Source organism: Lontra canadensis, unplaced genomic scaffold (genome assembly GCF_010015895.1).
Source record: "Lontra canadensis isolate GAN:19392208 unplaced genomic scaffold, GSC_riverotter_1.0 scaffold37, whole genome shotgun sequence".
Taxonomy (NCBI): Eukaryota; Metazoa; Chordata; class Mammalia; order Carnivora; family Mustelidae; genus Lontra; species Lontra canadensis.
Genome location: NW_022631031.1, coordinates 4,646,699 through 4,674,674, shown reverse-complemented (window position 1 = coordinate 4,674,674; position 27,976 = coordinate 4,646,699). Strand labels below are relative to the sequence as shown.

General features: G+C 37.9%; 1 protein-coding gene and 1 pseudogene across 2 annotated transcripts in view; one reads left to right on the top strand and one right to left on the bottom strand.

Annotated features, from left to right (window-relative positions):
* Positions 1–14: 14 nt before the first annotated feature.
* On the bottom strand, positions 15–27,784 carry LOC116874526 (annotated as a pseudogene).
* Positions 406–27,976, top strand: part of WWP1 (WW domain containing E3 ubiquitin protein ligase 1) — a 112,356-nt gene continuing 84,785 nt past the window's right edge. The window contains exons 1-2 of one of the 2 annotated variants that reach the window (XM_032869089.1): positions 406–610; positions 21,614–21,709. The gene's annotated coding sequence lies outside the window, so the exon portion shown is untranslated. The remainder of the gene's footprint in view (positions 611–21,613; positions 21,710–27,976) is intronic. The other variant, XM_032869088.1, reaches the window with a different exon arrangement.

Here is a 27,976-nt window from a genome sequence, read left to right as displayed (position 1 = left end):
CCGAACCAGAAAAGTTAAGTCAGCAGCACCCACCTCCGGCTTAGAAATGCCTCTTCCCAAATCTCTGCAGCCGCCCCGCCCCTTCCACAGGTTTTGGCCCCGCCCCCCTCTCCCATTGGCTGGCCCTCCACCTCTCCTCGACCGCTCCGAAGACCCGGAGGAGCGGAGTTTTCCAAAAGCATCATCGGGGCGCCCTCGCTGCGCATGCTCGCGGGAAGCCGGATTCCGGGTCCGGAGTTGGTTTTAGGCGGCCGCGGCAGAGCGCGCGGTGCGGGGCCGGCGGGGAGGCGCGCGCTCGCGGCGCGGCGCCGTCGACGGGAGCACGCGGCGCGCTGCTGAGGAGGGAGGTGTGGGGTCTGCTGGGGGTGGCGCGTGGCCGGGGTGGGGGTGGGGGGAGGGTCGGGTGTCGCCGAGCACGGCAAGCGGGTTCCAAGTGGCTGCAGGCGGCCTGGGCTGCCGGGGCCGACGCCTGGGTGGCTGCTGCCGCCGCCGCCGCTGCGCCTGCTGCGAGATGGCGATCTTGGGCGCGGAAGGGTGAGGGCGCCCGCCGCTGGAGGAGGCGCCGCTGCTGTGGTCGCCCGACCGCCGGGAGCCGACAGCTTTGCTCGGGGTAAGGACGCCGCGAGGTCGGGCGGGGGGGGGGCGCGGGGCGCGGGTGGGGTGGGGGCGCCGGCCCAGAGCCTTAGCGGCGGTGCCGGTAGCCCGGCACAGTCCGCCCCGGGGCGGGACCCTCTGAGGGTCGGGGACGGTCTGCGCCGCCCTGGCTGCCTTTTCCAGCCCAGGGGCCGGGAGTTTTCTGGGGTGGGGTCACGGGTCTTGCCCCGAGTTGGCCCTGACACAGGCCCGAGCTAATGATACTGGAGCGAAGTGTTTCCGTGACTCTGCAGCCGCGGTTCTCAAGCTTCCTTAGCCTTGTCTTAGCATTCCGTCTACCTTCTCTTCCTTTCCCTAACGCCTCTCCAAAAAACAGCACTGTATGGACTTACTGCCCGTGCCCTGACTTTCACCGCAATTTCGCCGTCCCAAACCAAAGACTCCCAGCCTTAGAACGTGTTTTTCTGACGTGTTTTTGTCACTCCTGCTTCTTCACTGACTCTGCAGTCACCACCACCCCCACTTCCCCGCCACAACCCCCACCTCCACCTTTGTGACCTGGTAGGTCCCAGTGACCTTGCAGTTTTTACTAGTCCTTATCTCATCTGTGACTTGGACCTTCTTTCATCTTTAAAAAAAAAAAAAAATGTTTTGATTTTGTAGTTTGCCCATTGTTTTTACAGCCTTTAAATGGTCAGTCCTTTCTTTACTCCATCGTTTGGAGTTGAGCGTCCTATGCTCCTGTAATTACATGAAACCTTCCGTAACAAAGACGAGTATCTATTATTTTGACATCCTTACTCTTCCAGGTTAAAATATTTTCCAGGGGCTTGATGTGGCTTTCTTTTTCTGCTTGGTAAGTTTTTATCTTTTTGTGTAGGCTTATGTGCAAAAAGATTTGAGTTTCTGCTTTAAAAAGCTACTGTTAATAGTGGGAAAGAATAATGTACAAAGTTAGCTTTTTGCCCCCTTTGGTGTTTACCTGAAGTGGCTGGTGTACACTGTATGCGGGTTTGTGCAAGAATTCATCCATATGTATAAATCCACTTTACCTGTCTCACTAAGTAAGGCTCTGTGTCCTATACAAGCAAAATGCGCCTTTTGAAAAAATAAAGGCATTCTTTTATTCATGTGATTTGTTTTTGACTATAAAGCAGATAATTATCTGTGACTGCAGATTAATCACTTTTCATAAATATATTTTTTTTAAGCTGAAAACTTAGTAGCCCAGTGTTGGGAGCTACTCAAATTGAGAAGTGTAAAGTATGTAGACTAGTTATTTGGTATGTAGCTTATTAAGGTTTTCAAATAGTTCTTCCCTTAAAATGCAAAACTGTTTATAAAACATCCAATACCAGGACTTAAAAAGCAGTAAGTAAGGGTTATGTTTTTTTGGAAGCCTGGGATGATAGAGGTTGTTGCAAAGAAATTCTCTGCCTTCAGAGAGATCGTAATCTTTGCTGTTTACCCCCACGAAGGCTGAAATTTCTTTTACTTCCTTTCACAATTATTAAGCATCTACTGCATGACTGTGTGAGATATTTGGGGGAATATTAAGGATTATAGCAGTTTCTGCCTTCCCAGAATAGTTAGGCAGGTAGGACTATACACAAATGGCTTATTTATCTTTTAATACATAGTTAAGTTTCATATAGAGTTCAAATTCAGAAGGGGTAGAGCCCCCATCTTACTTGGCAAGGGGAGGTAAGAAGGGATTCATAGAGCTGGCTTACGAAACCTTTGTTTTGAAGGATGACTATGACTTTCTATAAGCTGAGAAAGGTAATGCAAGCAAAGATAAGGGACTAAGAGATTAGAGCGTACAGTTTATACATTTGGGGAGAGGCAAGTATTATATTCAGTGAAACAAAAAGTATTTGTACTAACAAAGGATGATAAAACTTGAAGGAGAAGTTTGAACCAGTTTATGATTGCTTTTAATGCCAGGCTAATGATCTTGGATTTAGTAGGTGTTAGGGGTTTTACAGATGATTTTTGAGTTGTAACTTATTAAACTTTTGTTTTCAGAGGATTAATTTGGCAGCAATGTGTGGTGTGAATTGAAGTAGAAATCTAGAGGCAGAAAGATTTTTTTAAAGATTTTTTTTTTATTTATTTGACACACAGAGATCACAAGTAGGCAGAGAAGCAGGCAGAGAGAGAGGCGGAAACGGGCTCCCCACTGAGCAGAGAGCCTGATGTGGGGCTCAATCCCAGGACCCCAGGATCATGACCTGAGCTGAAGGCAGAGGCTTTAACCTACTGAGCCACCCAGGCGCCCCCAGAAAGACTTCTTGATTGCTGTAGTCGAAAGTAATGAGGGTTGGAACTATGGCTATAATACTAGGAATAGAAAGGAGGAAGGAAATTGAATGGAGAGAATTTGATGATGAGAGAGAAAATGAAGAAAGTAAAAATAACTGAGATTCTGATTCAGGTTGGGAAAAGAATGGTACCATTTGGGGGGTCCTGAGTGGCTCAGTGGGTTAAAGCCTCTGCTCAGTGGGGAGCCTGCTTCCCTTCCTCTCTCTCCACCTGCCTCTACTTGTGATCTCTGCCTGTCAAATAAATAAAGTCTTTAAAAAAAACCCAAAAAACTGGGGTTTAAAAAAAAAAAGAATGGTACCATTTTGAGCAGTATCAGTGGAAGCTTTATCTTGGGCACACCAGTGTTACTTTACAGTAGTAGTTCTTAGCCTTTTGGTGTTACTAATCCTTGGTGAAACTAAAAAAAATCTGGCCTGGAAAATTTCCATATGCACCTATGCTTTCTGGATATAATTTTAGGAAAGTCCATGAACCCTCTTGAAGCTCGCTCGTGAACCCGTGAGTCAGTGGGTTGGGCTAAGACCAGGTCTCAGAATTACTGGAGGCTTTTTAAAAAAATAGAATCTTCAGATTCTTCCGTTTGCTGATGACCCCTACTGTAGAGACATACCTTATATACACTTAGATACAATATCTCTTTACATTTGTGCTGTGGTGTACAGTTTACAAAGAATTTTGACTATGGTACATTATTTGCTATTATATAACAAACTAGACCAAGAAGTTAAATGATTTGCCCTAAGTATTTCAGTTAGCAAGTGGGTAAAGTGGAATTAAGAGCTAATTGACAATGATTGTTTTCTTTTTTATAAGAAGGTATATGATTTACCATCTGTTACATATAGTTACTGACTTTAAGTGACCTCATCAGTAAGACTGAATGATCCTGGAGGTTCCTTTCAGTTTTTCACATCTTGTGATTCCTGGGTCTTTGATTTTCATTGGACTTTCTATACCCTTCTTGTTTTCCATATGCACGAGAGCTGATGAGAGGAGACATGAATTGGGTGTATGGAGAGCATATAGCAATAACTATATTTCCTTTGTATTTATTTATATTTCCTTTGTATCTTAGTTTGGGTTTGGGGGAAGGGGGAAAAGTGAAATAAGAAACCTTAAACATTTTTATCTTTAATGTATTTTCTGTATTCAAGTATGCCTTACTTAAGAGTAATCCTTTGACTTCATTCATGAAGACTTATCAAATAAAAATGGAAACTTCATAAAAGTAATGAAGTACAGGGTCCTAGTCACTGCATTTCTTCATTGGATTAAGGAGCTTACTCTCCCCAGTATGGTTAAAGCATAAGTTGATTAGTAAATAATCGACTTTTCTCCACCTATAAGATTATCTTCCTAGTAGGGAACTTGAGCAAGTTATTACTTAGTATCTTTTATAGCTCTGAAAACTTTGATTCCATAATTATTAGAAAGACTGGGGTCTTTTTACTCTTTCTATAAAAATGTGATGTAATAACAAGTAGTGGAAAACCAATAAATTGGCCTGTATAGTAGTATTGAAGGAACTAGTTGGTAATACTTAATGGTAGAAAAATGTTTAGCAAAAGCACATACACAGATGATTTTTCTACTCGTTGCTGACATTAAGAATATCATATCTTATATTTGTATGGCATTTGACATTTTTCCATAATGGCTGTATAGACTTTATCATCTGATTCTCATGATAGCTGAGTAGTAGGTATGTCAGGAGATAATCATTGCTTTTTAGATGAATGCACTGATGCTCAAAGAAGTTGGAAAAAATTTCCAAGTATATGACTAGTAAGTGGCTAAAATTAGAACTAGAACTAAAATCCATATTTTTGTTCCTAGGTCAGTAATTTTTTTTTTTTTTTTTTTTTTTTTTTTTTTTTTTGCTAACACTTCATCTACAATGGGAATTTAACTGAAGGTGATATATGAGGAGTGTGTTAAAATGGTAACCTCATTACAGTGGCTGTTGGTGGATAATTTTGAAATTTTAAGTATTTATCACAAATTAGTTATCCTCCCATCAAGAAAAGAGCAGAAGTTGATTTCTTATCTGAAAAAGTACATGGGTGAAATGTAGGTTTTAATTTCCTTCTGAAAACCTGCTTATAAAAGCCTACTCAATGGAAATTGGTATTTTGGGAACATTTAATCAGGATGTGATTTCCAAAAGTTTTTATCATGGTATTTCATGATTTTTACTATTACATAAAGAGCTTTATCATTAAAAAAATGATTTGCCATTAGAAAATTCTTAGTATACACTTCAGATACACATGATTAAACAACTTCTGGAACATATTATGTAAAACCATATGCCAGATAACTCCTAAGTTATAAGGAGGACTAACATTTGTCTTGACATTCCTTAAACCTATTGTTTGTTCATAACACCGCCTTCTGTGCCTATTACATGCCAGGTATTGTGCTGGGTGCTGGGGTCCAGTGCTGAGAGGACAAACATGAAGCCTGTCCTTTTGAAACTCAGAGTTTGGCATGGTCACTAACATTTAAAAAGGCATAAGACTTTTATCTTCTGAGTTTGTATGAATGTTTGGAGTTATAATTACTTAAATCTCTCCTTTTCTATGAGTTTTGAACAAATTATGCAAAAACACAAGGAACCAGGTAAACATTGTTTTGGTCATTTATTGCTGTGTAACAACCTAAAAGTAAGTGACTTAAAACAACTGTCTTATTTGCTTGTAGTTTTGCTCTCCTAGGCTGGACTGATTTGAGCAGTTTGGGTTTTGCTGGTGGTCACTCTAAAGGCTGCTTTCAGCTATAGTTCAGCTAGGAGCTGGTCTTCTCTCTTTTTTTCTCTTACTCCATATTTCTTATAGTTTTAGGGCCCTGCCTCCTAAGTGGCTTTTCCAGCAGTGTTGCTGGCCTTGCATAGTGGCTTAGGACTCAACAGGGCAAAAAAAAAAAAAAAAAAAAGCAACCAGGCCTTCTTTGGGCACAGCATCATTTTTGCCACATTCTGTTGGTGAAAGCAGTTCACAGGTCCATCCCAGATTCAAGAGAAAAGGACTAGAGAAGTATGAGAATCTGAAAATTAACCCAAACAGCTGTATTACACCAAAAATGGGGCACCTAGAAAACATTATGAAGCTGAGATTTTAAGCTGCCTAATACTTTTGGTACTTTGAGCCTAGGCTTGTCAAAGGGAAAGTGGAGTCTGAAATTCAAATAATAGCATATTTGGCTTTATTACATAGTTGGAAGTAGCTGGCACTGTCGCGTTGGGTAGAAAAGAAAATTTTGGACCTCTGGGTTTAACTTTATATGCTACCATAATGGGGCAGGATTGACTTGCTCTGCTTGAGGGCATTGGGGTCTAAAAAAGTGCAGGACGCAGACCTCAGGCTGCTCTGTAGCAGTGATTTATCCAAGTCTCACAGATTGAATGAGACAAATACTGCAGTCAGCACTCTGTGCAGAGTGGGCTATGAGTGGGCAGAGGCCCATCCCCCTTGTCCTTATGATTATGTGACACTTAGGGTAGCAGAGCTCCTTGGCCAGTCACTCTGTCCTTGACAACCCTTGAGCAACCTAGTGCCTCACAAATACTATTTTCTGTTTGCAGTGTCTTAGAAAAAGATTAGAATGAGCCACTCTTCCTTGGAGAGGAGTCATAGTGGAAAGAATACTCTTTCCTTGTGGAGAATGGGATGTAACTTCTCTGTCCTTAGGGAAATGTAAGGCATAAGATAATGCTCATCCTTACCAGGAACAGGTAGATTCATTGATTGCTTAGCTGGGTTTCTCTCACTTTATCCTCATCACTTGATCAGTTTATCTTAGTCTCAGTAGTGGGTTACCCCCCCCCCCAAGTTATCTACTGTGTAATGTTATGGCTAACTGGAATGAAGAAAATGAATGTTACATTATTATTACATTATAGCTTCTGAGTGGAATAATAGATCAATGTATTTCATTTAGGTAGATTTGAAGCATTTCATATATAACTGAGCAATGAACCCCTGCATTCTAGTACAAATGTCTTTGCAAATTTCTGGAAATAATATGTTGGCTGTTGTGGGGAGGAGTTTGGTAATTGGATGTACTGAGGAACACGATTTATATAAATAGGAAAGGCTGGGGCACAAGGAAGGGGACAGATAGAATTACCTTAAGGTGTTTCTTTATGACTCTTCCCTGCCCAAAGTTACATGGTAGTTACAGGGTAGTTTAAAAATGTACTAGCATTAACAGAATTGTAGGTGTGATAGCTTTTTTTTTTAATTTAACTAAGTTCTTTTGATAGCTGTCTAGTAAACCCATAATTATGATTAAATAGAATGGGTAGAAACAAACTGTTGATTCCTGACTTGAAGTAGGATCCTCTGGCCCTATATTAGCCCCTGTTTGCCAAGTTGTGCTTAGTTAGTGTTGAGAAGAGAACTAGTTAAATGAATGTGTTCTGTATAAATCAGGACATACTTTACCATAGAAGTAATAAACTAGATCGCTATACTCTAAAAGTTCTAGAACTAAAGGCATCCTGGCATGTGTTAAGCGCTGTAGCTTTAAAGTCAGGCAGAGCTTGTCCATGCTGCTTAACACAGTGTTACTTCAGTTTCTTCTGTAAAATGTAGAGAATATTTTTCTGAATTTTTGTAAGGATTAACATAATGTTTGTAAAGCAGGAAGGCTGGTCCCTGGGATGTAAGCAGCTCTTACATCATTCTTACAGCTTTTCATTATTATTAATAAGTTAAAATTCAAACAAGTAATCCACTTTTTCTGTGAGCCACTCATTTCAATCAGAGATAGTTGTAGCTTAGCTTTGGCATTGTCAGAGCTGCATGTCTAACTTCACCTCTTAACCTAAAAAATAGGTGCTAAAATGTTAGGAATCAATCTGAGAAGGATACTGACTCAACGTGGCTGGTAGTCTGTCAGCTAGTAATGGTTTGGCTGTGCAGTTGGGAACTAGAATTTGTTAACACCATCATTAGATGAATTACAGTATAGAACAGTTTGTCAGTGTGTAGTCTCTGCATCACAGTCATCTGGGATATTTGTTAAAAAGCAAGATGCCTGAATATTTGAGAACTGGTATGGTCCTTGATAGTGTAGCTCAGTAGTCTTCATTTTTAACAAATACCTCAGATGATTTTATACATATTAGCTTGAGAACTGCTGTTGGAAACCGAAGCAGTAATTTGGGGTTCTAGTGTTCTCCCAGTCCATTTTTTGAGCTACAGTGTTCTGTAAACACACATGTATAGTGTAAACAAAGGGAGCTTAACATCTGAACCTTTCATATGTTTAAAGAGGCTTAAGATAATTGCCAAGGACTTGATCCAAACAAACTATAGAAACCTGATACAGAGTGATTATATAAGGAGTAGGCAGAAGTAATCCTGCAAGAGGCATCCATCAGGCTTCCTTGTTCAAGAAAATTTCCCCATGCTTCTACAAAAGAAAATACTCTTTTGAGTAAAGATATTTGTTCTAAAAAAAAGTCTACTGAAACAGTTAAATTAGATACTGTGATTATCAAATAATCTGATTGCTTTTTCACTTAGCTAAATAATCTACTCAAAACAGAGATTCTGATTAAATTAAAGTGCATCTACTTTAGAATTTGGTCTTTGGGGTAGAAAGTAGGTTGGCTGGGGGCCATAATCTGTCTCTTGTGGGGAAAAAGCCATTGCTTAGTTTAAGGGCTTTGACTTATGAAAAATATTGTGAGAAAAAATTAAATTTTAAATCGATCAACCAGGAAAAAAAGTTGATGCTTATTTTCTCTAACTTTTGCTTAGAGCAGTGATGGTGACAGCCTGGGTCTATGTCACTAAAGCCTTTCTCAGTCCCGTGACCATATCTGAGAGTGAAACAGCAGATCTTTATGTTTGAGCTATTCCTGGAAAAACTTGACCTATGTTTATATCAATCATATTTGTATTGTGTTTAGTATATTGTGGTAAAAATGGTAAAACAAACAAACAAACAAAAAAACAAACAAACATGCCAGATCCATGATTCTTTCTTAAATTTGACTGGAGAGGATTAGTTGGCATTTGAGGAGCATATTGCTTTTGTGTTTGTTTTCACTGACTTTGTGGCTAGTGCTGTGGGAAGGAAAAACAACAATAAACTAATCTCTTTGTCCTATGAGCTGTGAAATAAGGTGTCAGTGTTTAGATTTCAATACCCAGGATGGAAAGTGCACATTATACTCAGGAATTTCATTGTTCTAAGTTAAAAGTTTTGGTAATTGTAACTTAAACTTTCTTTGTGATTTAATTTTCCTCTAAAATGTTGGCTTTTTAATTGCTTTAGGCCTTAAAGTGAGATGTACTTAGATTTGAGTTCTCACATTCTTTTTTTTTTTCTTTAAGATTTTATTTATTTATTTGACAGCGAGAGAGATCCCAAGTAGACAGAGAGACAGGCAGAGAGAGATGGGAAGCAGGCTCCCCGCTGAGAGCCCCATGCGGGACTCGATCCCAGAACCCTGAGATCATGACTGGAGCCGAAGGCAGAGGAGTAACCCACTGAGCCACCCAGGTGTACCGAGTTTTCAACATTCTTTATTGGCTAAGTGATCTTGGTCAGATTAACCTTGGATTAAGCCCTAGTTTAATAATATGTAAACTAGTATTCATATGTAAAGTAGCAGTACTAATACCTAATTGATAGATTTATTGTGTGACTTAAACCTAGCACTTAGAATTAAATGACTCTTCACTGGGATGTGTTCACAATACTTTGTTGATGTCAAATGAGTTTCAGAATTTATTTTATTTTTTAATTTAGAAAGGTAGAGCACTCCATATATTATGTTGGGTAGAACCCCAGTGAACTCTCTGGCTGCACTCTGTATTGTCTTTGGCAGATGTTCAAGTGTGGAGAAATAAGGCAATAAAAAGCTACACATCAGTCAGATTTTGCTGTTAAATGGTCCAGGTCAGTTTAGTTTTTGCCACCAAATGAGTTATGAAGTAACTTTATGTTTTTATAGCTTTCTGGGTTTTGGATTTGTGGATAGATGACTGGTCCTGTATTTTTACCATATTTTAAACTTGAGAAGAATTACATTATTCTAGGAGTAAAGTTTTAGCTGTTCAGTTGATTTTCTTATTTTGGACAGTTCTGGGTATTTTGGATTCTGATACTTTTCTCTTAAGAGTGGGGGGATATGTTGTGAAAGTTTGTTTTTAGCAGTCTGCTTAACTTCTTAGGAAGAATATTTGTGAGTAGTAAACTAACATTGTGTATCAGTTACTTGTAGCTTTAAAAACCGGAAATTGTGTGTATTTATAACAAAACATTTAGCAGTACTGTGTTCTCAAGTGTTATTTTGATCTGATCCTTAACTGCAGGTATGAGGAGGGGTTGCTACGTAGCATTTTGCAGCATGGCCATGTGACTGAAATGCCTTTCTTAACTACCGTCTTTCTTAATCTGCTCTCCTCTACAATTGTAGAAGGATGGTAGAAAAATACTGGAGTTCTTCTGCTTCAGAGTATTGAGAGTGTGGCTAGAATGGTGGTGGTGATGGGATGGTGTTAGGAAATGAATACTCATTGCACACCTTCTATATTCCAGATTTTAGAAACAGTTCTAGTTTCCTAGAGTTAATATTAACACTTCATTTCCCCTTCTCAAAATTCACTTTTTTATCTGCATTTTACAGAAAAGAAAACTGAGACTTAGGTTAATTATAAACAAATCGTAGAGTTGAAGTTTGGACCTAGGTCTGTCTGACCCTAAAAGATGTTCTCTGTATTACATTACTCCAAGATGCTCTTCTCACACTAGGAATTTGGAATTGAAGAATTTGCAAATTTCCATGGCTAGTTAAGTGCTAGTAAATTAGAATCTTTCATGTATTAAAAAACAATCAGGAAATATTTTGGCATGAACTTAATTTTGCGTCCTAATATCCTAGTGAGCAATGCCGGGCAGAACAACACAGTCAGCTGGCCTGGGTTTGGCCTGACATTGAGAAGCTTTGGGTCCCTGAGTAAGTCTCTTACTTGCCTCTCAACTTTGACTCTAAACTTTCGTGAGATGTAGCAAATACTGTGTATTTGAAGAATACCAAATGTTAAAATACTGGATTCAAAGGAAACAAGTCTGGAAAGCAAGTATTAATGCTATTAAAATGCCATACTTTGAAACAAACAACCAATTATTTATGGAAATGTTTGTGTCATTTTGAAATAATGAGTTTGTACATAATATAATTACATTAAGTTTTCTCCTTGCAAAAGTAAGAATGTTATGTACCTTGGATGTTTTTCCCAGAATTTATGAATCATGATCCCAACAGCTTACCTCTTTAATTGTTAGCGTGTTTATGTTTTATACATTATCTTTTTTAGATTACTTGTTCTTTGTCAATTTTTAGGAAAAGCATTTTTAATGACTAACTTAAAAACCCCACAAACCACCCTATTACGAAGTTGTTTAATCTTGAAGTGATTAACATGAGAGAATAGTACTGTCAGATTGCTACAGTGAAATGCTCAGTTCAAGGCATAGGTTTAGCTTAGCATTTTGTTTTTTATATTCTGTTTTATAGTAAAAAGATCATTGGCTTTGGGCCCAGGAGATCTGGGTTCAAAATCCTTTCACTGATTTTATGGCCCTCCTCAATTTACTTAAATTCTTAAAACCTGATTTTCTTCATTTCTCAGTAGGGATAATTGACTCTGAATGTTAATTGAAAATATTAGAGATGGGTTTTTTGGTAAAAATTTTGATAAATATTTTATTTTGATAAATTATAAATATATTATTTTGATAAATAATAGGAGTCAGATAGATGGTTATGGTATTCTTACTAGTTTTGGACTCAAAGACCTGATTCAGATTCCAGGTTAAAGACTGGCTATATTTCTGCCTCACTGAGACACTCATGTAGTACAGATGGCCCCAGGTAGTTAAACTCTGTCATCTTAGACTTCTGCTTACTAAGTGTTTACACAGCTCTTTTTATTACTGAACGTTGATTCTGTGAGCGTGGAACTTTAGTTTTAAGATGCTCGGTGTTACTTTCATTTTATTTTGTTAATTGAATAAAGCAGCACAGGAGTGGGAGACGAGTTTTCTGCTGATATCCAGTAAGACGGGAAAAAAATTATCAAATACAAAAATGTTGTGTTGGAAAAGTTTTGGTATTTTCTGTTGTAAACATAATATTGCATATTATGAGAAACTGAGAAATTATAACACATTTTAGAAAATCTGTCTCATTCTCATTACTGATAATATTTTAGTGTAATTTTCCTTTGTTGATATAAATAAATATTAATGTCAATTCTTTTAAAACAGAAAAATAAGAATCATCTCCTGAAACTAAGAATAATTATGAAAAATAACTTTAGTCAATGCATAAGCAAAATGTGTTTCATTTTTTTATTATGACCTGAGGAGGAAGAGGATAGAGCAAGGAGAGAAGGAAGGATTGATGTGATAAAAGATACAGAAATAGTGCCAGAGTCCTGTGTTTTTGTTTTATTTTTAAGGACCGTAACTCTTTAGCTTAATTAGAATAATTCCTGCTAAACTTCATGAATATTTTTGTCATCACTATTGTTTTGTAGTAAACAAACTACAAGGATTTTTTTTATATTTCTTACTTCCGGTAGAGGAAAACTGTTAATTTCATTTTTGGGGAAGTTGGTATAATGCATTTAATTATATATTTTTTAAAGGTGCATTTTATGGAGCAATATCCCCATCTTGTGGCCTTCTAGAAAAGTAGCAACACTTTTAACACTTAAAATCACAAGCTTTCTCTGATGTTGGCCAAGGGTTCAATCAAGTTTGTAATAGGCAATTCTTACTATAATTGGGGTGGGGAGTAGAAAACAAATGATTTGTATACTTGGATTGTAACTTTGTTAAAAAAAAAAGGTTTTTGGAGGAAAATAATACTATTTTAAAAATGAAAACAGTTGTGGGTTGGTTTGGTGCAAAGATTATGGATGACTGTTACTCTTATGTTTTCATGAAATATGCAGTGTTTTTAGACAAGCATTTGTAAGCTGGAAAAATCTCAATATGTTTTGTGTTCTGTCATTTAATAGGATTACCAAACCCCAGAGAAATTTAGGTGGCCTGTCTCACTATGCCATTTAGTGAGACTGTTGCCTTGAGCAGTGTTTTCTAAGCTGGGTTACTCTTAGAGGAATATTTTCTTTCTTTCTTTCTTTCTTTCTTTCTTTCTTTCTTTCTTTCTTTCTTTCTTTCATCTTTTTTTTTTTAAGATTTTATTTATTTATTTGACAGAGATCACAAGTAGGCAGAGAGGCAGGCAGAGAGAGAGGAAGGGAAGCAGGCTCCCTGTTGAGCAGAGAGCCTGATGCAGGGCTCCATCCCAGGACGCTGGGATCATCACCTGAAAAAGCAGAGGTTAAAGCAGAGGCTTTAACATACTGAGCCACCCAGGCGCCCCTAGAGGAATATTTTCAACATGAATTTTTACACTTTTTTTTTTCACTTTGATGATAATATTAAAGGGGAAAAAATAATTCGAGAAGTTCAGTAGTTGACTTAAGAGTGTACCTAAAAACTAAATAAGGCTATTTCGTTTTAACCCTGAGGTTATTCAGTTGTTTTTGAGGTTCGGTTGATACTAATTAACGTTCATTAGCAAGCAAGTATTAAACACCTCTGTGTTGCAGGCTTTTTGGTAGGCAGGGTAGATACAATGGTGAAGATTTGTCCTGCACTCTTGGAATTTACAATCTAGAATGCAGATGCAGTGAGAAAAATAAAGCTGTTTTGAGGAAAACAAAAGGTAGAAAACAAGGATTCTGGATAAAAATAGCTGTAATTTTTTGAGTATTTACGGTGTGCCAGGCACCACGCAAAATGCTCTCAGTACTTTTCAGCGTCAGAAATTTATTTTGGAATTTTTGCAGTGATGGTGCATATACACACAAGTGTTTGTGGAACCTCAGAAACATGTCTGTGGAACAATAGGTTTCCTTGTACAGTACAAGTGGTTCAGCTATTTTGGGTCTGGTAGGCTTTTGTGGCTTGGTCTTGTTATCTTACCACCATTTATAAAATTTCTGTGGGAAAATTTGTACTGTGTTCCAAGCAGACATCTCCGTAGACTTTTAGGGTCTAATTGGTATATAATTTGGGCATTAGCATATGACTTCTGAATTATTTTGCATGTTTAGTTAGGGCTAGAAGTTTTCAAGTTTAAACCTGAAACTTGAGCTTTCTCTTGTTTTTATACATTTGGTTGTTTAAGTAGTTCATAAATCAAATGGGTATTTTAGGTGACATTTATGCTTTATTTTTGTATTGGATATTTTGTATTGTGCTGCTATTGTGGGCTGTGGCAATGAAATCACATTGGTAAGGTGGACATGGATTTAGACAAGCCCAGAATTAGAAGGGCAAAGATGGGATAGGGTATAGGTGGTTTATAAGGTCTTACAGGATTTTTCTTTATAGAATGTTAAAGTTTTAGTTTTGTGCTATGTGGGTATTTTTTTTTTTTAAGTCTAACCACCCTAACCAATTCTACAGGGTTAATGTTTTATTAATTGTGAATCTTCATTGAACATACATTTATTGAGTGTTTAGTAAGGGCTGAGCACCAAGCTAGGGGCTGGAATTATAAGATGAGTTGTAATAAAGAAATTTATTGTGTAATAAAGGAGATAAAGAAACATGGTTACAGTGCTGTGAAACATGTAGCAGCTAACTAGTCAAAAATTGGAGAAATGACACTTGAGCTGAATCATGATTAGAAATTATGTAGATCAGAGTTGAGAGTACCCAAATGTTTCTGTGAGAATCACCTCAAACCACCAGCAGTTTCCCAGATGATTCTATCATGCAGCCAGGTTGGGGAAAACTGGTAGTAGATTAGAAATATGTGTCATTAATGAGTTTGGGGTAAAGAGTTTTTCTGGAGAATACCAATTACCTTATTTTCTATAGCTGAATTTTAATGAATGCAGGTGGCAGAAAGCATATGTATACATGATGCAGTTAAATAACCAGGAGTAGTTTGATAGTAGCTAGAGTATGCCCCTTTCTCTTCCTGAACCTGTGCTCTAAATGGCTCCAATAATTAGTGTCATTGCTTCGATTTTGTTTATTTATTTGTCAGAGAGGCCGAGCACAAGCTCAAGCACAAGCAGGGGGAGCATCAGGCAGAGGGAGTAGGATGCTCCCCGCTGAGCAAGGATCCTGAGGCAGGACTAGTTCTAAATATGAACTATTAAAAATGAAATGGAAAAAAATTTACATGTCTGGGATTGTTACTGCTACTCCCCTGGACCCAAGTCTCTGCTGTTTTTGTCTCGAATTCCTTATCTAGCCATATGCTGTTAAAACAGGTAATGGATTGTATTCCTAGTGTCTCAAAGATTGCCTCCCTCAGTGAGGAAGCTGGTAGGTAAAACCTCCTCCTTAACTTTCTTCTCAGACACTCGCAGAGATAATCTGCATTCTCACCCATTTCTTTTCTCTGTCTAGCCTCAGTGCAGGCTATTTATGTGTATACCTCTGTTAAATCTCAACAGCCCTGCCTTCTCAGAGCTCTTGTCATTTGTTCTGTGACTTTAGCTTCTTCCTGTCTGAAAATATGTTCAAGTCTCTTCCACCTTCCATCAAAAACAAACCTATGAATACCTCACTTTAACTCTGTATCTTTTTTTTCTTTTACAGTTAAACATCTAAATAGAGCCATTGGCTTTTGGTCCTACCACTCTGTTAAAACTGCCCTAAAAAATGCCTGCTAAAATCCATATTGTACAGTGGACAGTTTTCTCTTTTTCCTGTCTTACTGTTATCATCTCTCAGAAGCCTTTCCTGGCATTTCTTCACCTCTTCCCACCAAATCTGATTTAGATGCTCCTCTTCTGTACTTCTGTAGTCCTCTGTACAACCCTGTCAGTGAGCTTAAAGCTGCTGATTTCCATGTCTATTTCCACTGCTAAATTATAAACTCACTGAGAGCAAAGAGCGTATCTCAGATGATTTTTGTATTCCTGCTGTTTAACACATTACCTGAAAACATGTCTGGTATATATACGCTGAATGACTTAATTCAGAAAAATTGTTAAAAGAAATGCCCAATATGTAGTTTGTTTATTGTGTGCTAAGTACTTTTCTTAGCACTTTGTCAGTATTAACTTATTAACTCATAAGGTGGTAGGTATGAATTCATTTTATAGATTTAAAAACCGAGGCACTGTGAGGTAAAGCAGCTTGCCAAAAGTTGAATGTGGTAGTCAAGTGGAGCCAGAATTTACGTCTAGGCAGTCCGGCTGCAGAATTTACACTCTTAATCACTATCTGCCACTTAGTAAACGTGGGAATAGAAATTAAAATCCAAATTCAAATTAGACTTTGGTGAATGATAGCTTCTTATTTTCAATAGTTTGTTACTTTCCCCAGCTCATTAGAAATAATTGGACTACCAGACAGACTGGAAGGCTTCTGTAAGTGACAGTTCAGTTGTTCACAGGGCTTGATTTTGTTTCTTATAACTTCAAATGTTGCTAGATGTTCAGAATCAGTTAAGTTTGCAATAAGTGTACTTTTTTTTTTTTTTGAAGATTTTATTTACTTATTTATTTGAGAAAGTAGAGAGGGGGAGAGAGAGGGAGAACATGAAAGAGGCAGAGGGAGAGGGAGAAGCAGACTCCCCTGCTGAGCATGGAGCCCAATGTGGGGCTCAGTCCCAGGACTCTGGGATCATGACCCAAGCCAAAAGCAGATGTTCAACGACTAAGACACCCAGGCGCCCTTGCAATAGTGTATTTTTTTTTTTTTTTTAATTGTTAACCTCAGACTTGGAAAAGAGCGAAACTGGCACTTCTCTCAGTTCAGAATACAAGTATCGTTGCTATTTGATCCTCTGGACTGGCTTTTATTTTGGTGTGTCATCAGTATTGTTAGTTGAACCTCTGGTCTACTGTCCAGATTCTATTATTAATTATTTATTACCTTTTTGGGAGGGAATTTGCATTCTGTATAGGCCAACAGACCCTAGAAGTTTTGCTGGCTGGAAGTTTATATGAAACTTATTTTGCTTGGAAGGATGGGTGGTTAATTTTGCAGTGGATAGGTAACTATATTTCTCATCAATTGAAGGCAAGCATCTTGATAAGAAAAGCAGGTTAAGTTACTGTGATCATTTTTGTGCTGTGACAGGAATCTTGCTGGGTGCAATGCAAGTGTGTTCTGAAGGCAGGGAAGTAGATGGAATTTGAAGTAACCAGAATCAAGAAGTAACTTGATTAGAACTAACTAGAGTGAGAAAAAGAATTAAGTTAAGTAGCGTGACTAGCTATTGGACATGATTTTAATAGAGTAATTTTTGTGTGAAGACAATGAGGAAGTAAATTGCAGGAATTTAATGGGCAGCAGTTCATTAGGGTGTGTGCCATGGTAATTTGAGGAGGCATAGGTTGGATTCAGCAAGGCTTTTGACTGTCTCAGTAAGGGTATACAGTAACAGTGTGAATGTTGATTTGAGGAGGGGAAAGAAGTTTGTATTAACTGTATAACCAATGTTTATGTTGGTCATAGAGTAATTTTGAGAGCAGAGAGTTCACATAGTGTGGAAATGGTTAAAATTGGCAATAGACAGGGAATCTACAGATGGATCAAGATTTAGTGCTTATCAGGAAATTAAAATTGTGTATGGTATTTTAGTGTAAGATTTGTATTTATTTTTGCTTGTTAGCTTGAAGTGTCAGATAACATTAATGAGAGGTAAACTTTTAGATCAGTTTATGGTAAAGCAAGTTTTCTGTGTAATTGCAAGGAGTAACACTTAAAAGATACAGTTGAATATAACCACTGTACACAAGAAATTGAGATTTAAAAATAGAGTAAATTTATGAAAGGGAAGATGTGAAATATCTAGAAGAAAAAAGTCAGGAAAAGAGGTCAGATTTGTTTTTGGTTTTTTGTTTATTTGTTTTTAAAGATTTTATTTGTCAGAGAGAGAGCGTGAGCATAAGCAGGGGGAATGGCAGGCAGAGGGAGAAGGAGAAGTAGGCTCCTCACAGAGCAAGTAGCCTGATAGGGGACTCAATCCCAGGACCCTGGGCAGCTGCTTAACCTACTGAGCCACCCAGGTGTCCCAAGAAGTCTAGATTTATGTTGCTGAAAAGTAGAGGTAAAAATTGGAGAATGAGTAAAAACAGAACCAAAAAGTTGGGGGAAAATTAATGTATTTACCTCATCTGGTTGAAAATCTGAAATTGAGTGGAGATAAATAATAAGAGCTGGAGGGGCGCCTGGGTGGCTCAGTGGGTTAAGCCGCTGCCTTCGTCTCAGGTCATGATCTCAGGGTCCTGGGATCGAGTCCCGCATCGGGCTCTCTGCTCAGCAGGGAACCTGCTTCCCTCTCTCTCTCTGCCTGCCTCTCTGTCTACTTGTGATCTCTCTCTGTCAAATCAATAAATAAAATCTTTAAAAAATAATAATAATAATAATAAGAGCTGGAGATAGTGATTTAGGAAATCTGGCATTTTGATGATAAATACATTTTTTTCATTATTAAAAAAGAAACTTACTGTGTTCCTTCTGTGAAGTGCCATAATATAGTTCACTAAAAGGAACTTTAAAATTGACTGAAAGTGCAGAAGGATGGAGGAAAGGTGAGTTTATTAGAGCCTGTGATTAGGTAGGCATTTTTAGAGTAAGATAGAAACCCAAACCATAGTCAGAAGTTACAAAGTACCTGTGGATGCCCATCTTTATTTGTCCTTTGTGTGGTAGATACTGCAGGTGCTTTGTAAGTCACTGGAATGACAAAGTTTAAAAGTGTTGATTTTTTTTTTTCCCCTAACACAATGGCACTTGTAAATTATCAGGATGGTGATGTGTCTCTGTTTTGTGTTTAAGAGGATTAATCAGTGATACTTAGGTCGGTGTGGATGAGTAAACTTTTTAAGAAATCAGCTGGCTTGTTTTTTGAAACTGCAAAGAGCTATGAAAACATAGGGTAGTGATGATATTGCCACTAGATACTGGTAGAACAAAGAAGAGCTGGAGGGACTGGAGACCCTGAGTTAAGTGGTCAGATTGTAAAGGGTATGTGCGGTGGTAGAACTTTTGGGCCAGCTGCTGGCCAGTGGAATGAGATTGGCCAGTGGAATACAAGGCCCTGGAGTTGTTGGAATACATGCAGAGACAAGAGTAAGGATGATGGTGTGTGGTGTGGGGAAGAACCATGGGCCTGAGTATTAAGAAGCTAGTCAGGAAGTTGGAAATGCTTTTGGATCCTTAGGAGACCACAGTGGTGATTATTTGGAGGGCTAAAAGGCATTAGGTATTGAGAAAACTTCTTGTTCCTTCCTTTTCCCTTCCCCTAACATATAATCCCAGTGGTGTGATATTGAAGCCTGCTCATGAGTTGTTGTCCCTATAAAATTGATTTTTCCTTTCTGAATATTTAGGTCATCCAAAAATATAAAATTTAACAGGATGATGCTTTTTTATTATAACATTATTCCACAGAAAAATCTCTTTGAGATACATCAAAAAAGCTGCTTACACAGTTAGAGCCATTATACTGTTTACTAAGGTTACCAAATACCATGGTGTGCCCTGAAGTGAGAGGTTTGTGTGGGAACAGAACTAAAACGTGGATGGTCCTGGCAAATCTGTGTAAGTCAGTCACCCTCTCATTTACTGTCCCCTTTTATAAGTGAATTGCAATGATCAACAATATCTTTTTATAAATGATCTCTATATAGAAACAACATTCCTATATTATTAAAATTAAATCCCCTACTTTGTAGTCTGTACTTTCAGGAAATACTTATTTTGTGCTTTAGAGTTGCTAAATCTTGGGTATTTTAGGGCAGGAAAGCTGCTTTTTTCATTTGTATATTGGCCACTTTCATTGAGTTTTAAATTTTGTGCCATTGATACAGTAGCTTTGCTTAACTGCAGGCTTTCTAATCCTCCAAGTTCCACATTCATTAGATGGAACATCTCTAGCACCTGATTCTGTACCATCCTGTCTTGTTACTAAAATTTTATTATGTATTAATATTGTCTTCAAAACTAGACTAAGTACTGAAGTTCGGATTTTTGTCTTCCACCATTTTTGTGTCCTTACCATGCCCACTTTACAAACTAGGCAGTCCATTAAGTGTGAAATTGATTCAGGCAGGTAGATATGTGACAGTAGTTTTCTGGCTTTTCCAACTCTTGATTCCATGCATAGCATGCAAAATGGATCAGATTTGTTGGTCTTTTTTCTTAATATTGCTTCTGAAAGTAAAAGTGTTCTTTACTTAAGAAAGCCAGAGGCGCCTGGGTGGCTCAGTGGGTTGGGGCACCTGAGTGGCTCAGTGGGTTAAGCCTCTGCCTTTGGCTCAGGTCATGATCTCAGGGTCCTGGGATTGAGCCCTGCATCGGGCTCTCTGCTCAGCAGGGAGCCGCCCCCCCCCCCCCCCCCCTGCCTCTCTGTCTACTTGTGCTCTCTGTCAAATAAATAAAATAAAATTAAAAAAAAAGAAGAAAGAAAGAAAGCCATCTTGGGACACCTGGGTGGCTCTGTTGGTTAAGTGCCTGCCTTCGGCTCAGGTCATGTTCCTGGGTCCTGGGACTGAGTCCTGCATCTGGATCTTTGCTCAGCAGGGAGCCTACCTGCTATTCTCCCTGCTTATATATGCGTGGTCTCTCTCTAGGACAAATAAATAAATGAAATCTTAAAAAAAAAAAAAGCCTGACTTGAAGTAAATAGGCAATTAAGGTACATCTTCTGAGTGGGGATTCAATAGGCCTATAACCTTGGAGGACTGAAACATAGTTAAGTATCTGTATTCAGGACTCCCTGTTCTTTGAGGTTGAATAATAACTCTTAGACAATTCTGTGGCATTTTTAAAGGCTTGAGCTGGACAAAATCATCTTACATATAACTGGCCATATCCTCTGGGCATAGTTTATGGCCTAAATTCATTTGGATGAATAACCAGTTTGCTCAAAAGTTCATTAAAACTCAGACTTTGGCTTTTCCTTTTGCCATAGTTGGTCACACAGCTGTTAAGGGGTAGAATAGGAGATGAAATCAAAATAGTAAGACTGAGGAGTTGGCTCCTAAACTTCATACTGTATTGTCTCGCACAATTTGCTCCTCTTCTCCCTGTCCTGGTTATGGCACCTTAACCCAGATAGCGAAGTGGTGAATTTTAGTTGTTCAGAATCCTTTCTAACTCTCAGCTGTCCCAAAACCATATTTAGTGAGTTTTTTTCCGTCATGCTACCTGCTCTGATTCAGAGAAACTCAAGAAACTCAATATTTTAAATGTAACCCCACTGTTGCCAAAGTTACTTTTCTGAAATGTGATTCTCGTTGTTGAAACCCATTGTTACCTATCAGATACTTCTATGATAAACTTCAAACTAAGTTTGGTATATTTTGAATGCTATATAAACTATTCCCATAGGATCCTCTACAATTTAGATTGCTCTGTTAGCCTTATCCCTTGATAATATCCTTTACATTTTTCAGGCATTCCAATAGCTCCCTGAATGCTCCATGCCTTCTGTAGTTTTCTCTTAAAGAATTATACTTGAAGACACAGTTCATTCAAAAATTATCTTCTGTGAACCCTTTCCTGATTCCTGTAATTTGGATTATCCACTTTTTCTTATGTGCCCCAGATGTACTACTTCACATTTCACATTTGTTTCAGTAACTGTTAACACTGAGAGCTATTTATTTGTTTACAGGTTTGTCTCCTCACTAGACTATGAGCTCCTTGAAAGAAGGAATCGTGTCTTACTCATCTTTATATCCCCAGTGTCTAGCACAGTTCCTGGTACATAGTAAGTGGTGAACAACTTCTTTTTTAACTAAGATTTTAACTAAGATTTAACTTATTTAGCACTCAGACTCCATATATTGATAGTTAATTATACCTCTCTAGACCTACATTGTCATAAAAAAATATGACTGTAGACTTAAAACACTTTTGAGGCACCATTTGCTCATCTAAAATGAGGGAACAGTGCCTCCCTACTCATGCTGCATTATTGTAATGCCAGATTAGTGAATATATATAGCATACATTGTATTTTAAGTGTCACACAACTTCATCTTATTAAGTGGAGTATGGGAACTAATTGTATGTTGAATTTGATGATTTTATTTGCTTTGTTCCTTCCCTTTTAGGACAAAAAGGTACCAATTTTGAACAATCTCTGTTGTATTTTGCAGTTTAAAGTTGCAGTTACTGATGATCAGAAACATGTACTCAAAATAATAAACCCTGTGCTTATTTATCTTCTTTATTCTCAAGCAGTTAACGTTTCTAATTCAGTAATAAAGTTCCTCAATTTTCTTTTAATCTACCTCCAAATGAATTAATATCTTTGCCTTTCCTTAGATCACTCGTCCTTTGTTCAGAGGAAGAATTGTCTTTTTCTTGGATGACTAATCACATCATCTGTGTGAAAGCTATGTCCTTTCCTTCTTTTCCTACATAGGCTATAGACGTACTCCCTTACAATCACACTTGATGAATTAATGATCTGCATTTTATCTAGTCCTTGCCTTCCATGTATTCTTGAAATTTTTAAAAATTCTGTAATTTGAACATGTTGGATTATGTGTAATATACGGAAGTTAATAATAAAAACAAACATTTGGGAACTAACCACTTAAGAACTAACTAGGTGTACCAATACAGTTGAAGAGCTACCTGTGAGCACCTCTGTAACTGCATGTTCCTATTTTTCCCCAACCCCTGAAGTAACTGCTATTCTAGATTTTTTATATCCTCTTTTTAAAATTATAATACTACAAAGGTATTTTTTTGTTCTGAGTTTAATAATTGTTTACAGCTTTTGTAAACTTCGCACAAATGGTATTTTATTATAGAGGAGGACCTATTTTATAAATCTTTATACGTTCCAAAGGAAACACTCAGGTGGTATCATAAAAGAAAACAGAAAAATTTTCAGTGTGCACATCCTAATTTATAACAAAATAGTGGTGGTGACTTCTTTTTGGACTGTGTGGTTTATTGCTGTGCTACATACAAAATAAAGTGCTTTTATCCACAATGTAGAAATACAGCAGAAGTATTTCCATACACTAGTTTTCTTAGTTTGTGCAGAAATGTTTCGATGAGATTCACAGTGTACTCCTTGGAAGAGTGACAGTAAGTCATTTGATTGCCCTTTGGACCTCAGCATTTCTTTAGTGGGTTTCATTCAGTTGTTTGTTAATTGTATAAGCATTTGAGACTCAGGATCCACAATGTTTCCATGTACCTGAATTTCTTTCTCAATCATGGAATTGTGGTATTTTCAAAGGAAATGCATAGGAAAAGATGAGGTCATGATGACTGCCAAAATAATTCATTTCTTTCCTCTTTTTGTTTAAGAGTTGGAAACATTTCTTGATAACCTCAGTGTAGAATGTTAAATCTTAGAGGTGGGACTGTGTGAGGGGAAGATGTTAATACTCAGAACTCCATTTGTATTTGTATTTGTATTTTTTTTCATTCACTGTCATGTTTCTAAGACCCATTCATGTTGCCTACAGCTATAGTTCATTCTCACTGCTGTATGGTGTTCCATTGTGTAAGTCAGCCTAATTCATTTAATTAACCATTTTTCTACCAGTGGACATTTGAGTATTTTTCTTTCTTTCTTTCTTTTTTTTTTTTTTTATTTTTAAGTATGCTTATATTTGGCACACAATTACAAAATTTTGTACTATGTACCTAGAATTGCTCATTGAAGGACATACAGATTTTCTAGTTGTTTTCCAGCAACTGTACCAATTTTAACACCTGCTAGGAGGATTTTACCAATTTAAATAACTAATAGCAGTCTGTAAGAACACCTTCTTTGCCCTTTTTTTGGTACTGTCAACATTTCTAGTTTTTATCATCCTAGTGAGTTTATTTATTTTTCTGATGAGTTTAAAAATAACAACTCATGTGGTTTTAACTTGTATTTCACTGATGAATAATGTGATTCTCCATCTTTTCATATACTAATTGGCCTTAGAAGTTTCCTTGATCTATAAAATTTCTGTTAAGTTTTTTGCCCATTTGACTACTTGTGTTGTTTTTATCCTGCTTTTTTTTTTTTTTAAAGATTTTATTTATTTATTTGACAGACAGAAATCACAAGTAGGCAGAGAGGCAGGCAGAGAGAGAAGAGGAAGCAGGCTCGCCGCTGAGCAGAGAGCCTGATGCGGGGCTTCATCCCAGAACCCTGAGATCGTGACCTGAGCTGAAGGCAGAGGCCTTATATCCTGCTTTTGTAGACTTTCTCATGTAGTTTAAATACAAGTCTTGAATCAGCTTTGAGTTTTACAAATATCTTTCCATTTGTAGCTATCTTTTTAATTTGCTTTATTATGTTTTATGATAAACAGAAGTTCTTGGTTTCCATATAGTCAAATTACTCAAACTTTTCTTTTTTGGTTGGTATACTTGTTTAAGAAATCCTTCCCTGGCAGGGCACAAAAAAAATTTTTTTTGAGTTTTCTGGTCAAATTTCTTCTAAAAATTTTGAAGTTTGTCTTTCATATGTACATCACTAATCCATCTTGAATTGATTTTGTGTATGATGTGAGGATCCAATTTAATATTTCCATGTAGATAATTTTAGTACTATTTAGTTGTCGCTTTTATGCCTCAGATCTGCATTGTTATGTGAGGATATCCTTACGTACCTTGGGTCTCTTTTGGGGTCCGTATTTTGTTTTGTTTTATTTACCCTTCATCAGTCTTGCCAGACATTTATTTGTTTTAGTGTTTCCTAAGAATTCAAACTTCGTTAATCCTTTTTTTTTCTTTTTTCTTTTTCTTTTTTTTAGATTTTATTTATTTCAGAGCATGTGTGTGAGCAGGAGGAGGGGGAGAGGGAGAGGAAGAGAGAGAAACCTAAGCAGACTCTGCTGAGCACAGAGCCGGAAGCAGAGCTCAATACCACTACTCCAAGATTACCAACCAAACTAATCAGGAGTCCAGTGAGCAACTGACTGAGCCACCCAGGCTCCCTTTTGTTAATCCTTTGTTACCTTTCTTCTACTTCATTAGTTTCATTTCTTTATTATTCTGTACTTTTCTGGGGTTTACTCTGTTGATTTCTTTCTAGCTTAAACAAACTGGCCTATTAACTTACTAATTTTCAGCCTTTCTTTTCCTAGTGTAAATCTTTAAGGCCATAGATTTGCCTATAAGTTAACTTTTGTTGTATCCTGTTGTATCCTACAAATTTTTATGTGGTACCTTCAGTTCTTAATATTTAAAAAAATTTTTTTCAGCATAGTTTCTTCTGACCCATAAAATATTTAGAAGTTTTATTTTCTATTTGTGTTTTTAAAATTATCTTCCATTATTGCTTTTTTTTAGATTTTATTTGCTTGAGAGAGAGAGAGTGTGTGAGTATGCGTGCATGTGCACGCACGCAAGCGGGGGCAGAGGGAGGCAGAAAAGCAGACCTCCCTGCTGAGCAGGGAGCCCAATGCAGGGTTCGAGCCCAGGACCCTGGGATTATGACCTGAGCCAAAGGCAAGCCTTTAACCAACTGAGCCATCCAGGTGCCCCCTATTATTGTGTTTTTTGTTTTGTTTTGTGTTTGATCACATGCCTCAGAACAACATTATACATATTCTTTGAATTCAGTGAGATTTTCATTATGTCCCAGTATGTATTCATTTTCTGTATGTTCATTTATGCTTGAAAAGAATGTTTATTTTCTAATAGCTGGGTGTAAGGTTCTGTATATGTTTGTTAGGTCCTTCTTGTTCATCATTTTTTTATTTTTATTTTTTGGTCTATTTAACCTATGAAAAATTGGAGTGTATTGAAATCACCCACAACAATGCCAGTTTGTAAATTTCTTTCTGTAGCTACAAAAATCCTTTGAGGCTTTTTGCCCCTCACCAAGATATGTTGAATTTGTCTGGATATTTTGTCTTGTTTGGCTAGATACTTGATTTGCTCAGGAATGTTTCAGGGTAGCTAGAGAGTAGGAAAAAAGTGCAGGATGTGGAGGTCTATTCTTTATAAAACTTCCCCTTCATTTTAACCTAATCCATCAGCTCGGAGAGTGACATACTTAGAGTACTGAACTTAGGCTGGGTTCCTCAATTGTCTTTGGCTCAGGTGCAGATTTGGACTTTTTTTTTTTTTCTTTCTCTCCCTCTCTCTCTCTTTTTTTTTTTTTTTTTTTTGCGTGGGCTCCAAGCCTATGTGGAGCCCAACACAGGGCTCAAACTTAACAACGATGAGATCAAGACACTTAACTGATTGAGCTACCCGGGCGCCCCCAGATTTGGAATTTTGATCCTTTTTGCCATGTTTCCTTTCAGACTCCTTCCATTTGTCTTTGTTCCCTTCATATCTTGGGCCCTGATGGACTTCCCGCTTCTACCTTTTTGGACACTCATCCCATCGAGTTTATTTTTACCTTTCTAGGTTGATCTTCCTGAGATGGTTGAGCTGGAGCTACTTTCCTCTGATCCTTTGTAGGAGATTGCTGTTCTGTTTGAGCTCTGAAATCAAGCTTAAGAATTAACACTTCACTTCTCTCAAGCATCCACTTTTGATGGAAGGGGCAGCATTACCTTTAGCAGCTGATCGGGTTTGGGAAGATGAGAAGTTGGAGAGTAGCATTCTTCTGCTGTACGAGTATTTCATTTTCTCGATTTCTCACTTTCTCTCCTTTGTGCCTCCTGCTCTGGCTGCTGATGTAGCTGAGGTCCCAGTTTGAGATGAGAAACTTCCTGCCCTTGACCATTCTCGTTCCCGAGTTTTTTCACTTTGCCAGTTTGAGTGTCTCTTCTAAGGCTGTCATTCTAGTTCTGGTTCATCTAGCTGATGCTGCGATTTCTCCTGTTCTTCCTGGAGCTACTTTTCAACTTGTTGTTCTCTTATAGCTGGGTTAATAGGCCTTGCTGCTCCAAACATAGAAGCTACTTGACTAGACTGGGAGGTAGTAGCCAAGGAGTCGTCTTCCTTAGGAGTACTCTGAAGTTTTAGATTCAGTTGGTTCTTTAGGATGACCTCTGTCATCGCATCTTTAATCATCCCCAGAATAATCATCTTTGGAGCTCCTCAGCTGAACATTATGTCTATCATATTGGTCTTCCTGGTGGTCCCACTTCCTCTGTAGTCATCATCCGTGTTGTACCCACTACCACATATTCTTCTGCTGCTGTTTCATCCTGGAGTCATACCCTCAATCATAGTCTCTGTTAGTAATCATGTTAGTAATCATAGCAATCCTGGCCTCCATAATAATCATGATGTTTGCCTTCAAAGCTGTCATCACCTCTTCTGGGTAGATAGTCACCCAGCCTATCTGTTTGGGTATTTTGTGAGAATCCTGATTCCTTTCTCCGTCAAGAGAATGAGCATCCTTGTCTTTATCTTGAGCTTGGTCGAGAGTGTCCATTGGAATTTTGTAACAAACTATAGAAATGATCCCTGAAAGTATAGTCTGCATTGGAATTTTGTTAACCAGAGACTATTGAGGCTCAGGGTACCAAGCAAGGAAGGCAGGTTCTCAAACTCTATGCAGTCAAAACCTTTCAACCTCTCTGGTTTGCTGGGTTCATATGGTAAATGCACTCCACTGATATTTAATTCTCTTAAGAATTCCTTAATGTGGACTTCTGTCATGTTATCACAAGTTGTGTTTCCTAGAGAAGCAGCAATTTTGCAAGATAGTTCTGCTTGATACTAGCTTGCCCAGGCAGCCTGTGGAGCAGTGGTCATTTGGAGGTACCTTACACATATTGTCATCATTACTATGCCACGTGGTTGAAACATCTTCCAGATCAGTCTGGCTTACTGGTTTGGGGACAGGTATGTTTCCCCCAGCAGTGCTGCCATCCTCAGCCAGGAAGTCTGTTAGGGAGATAGCCTTCCTCATCTTCCTTGCTGAGGCCACTATGTGAGGAAGCATTTTTTTAAAGCATGCAAATTTACAGTTTTAGGTCACTTATTTATATGTTGTATCATTTTCTTTGTTCTCCTTAATAATGCTGTTTGTCTGCTATTATCACTGATCCCAGCTTTCTGTTACATTTGTCTAGTATGTTCTTTTCCCTATTTTGCTTTCATC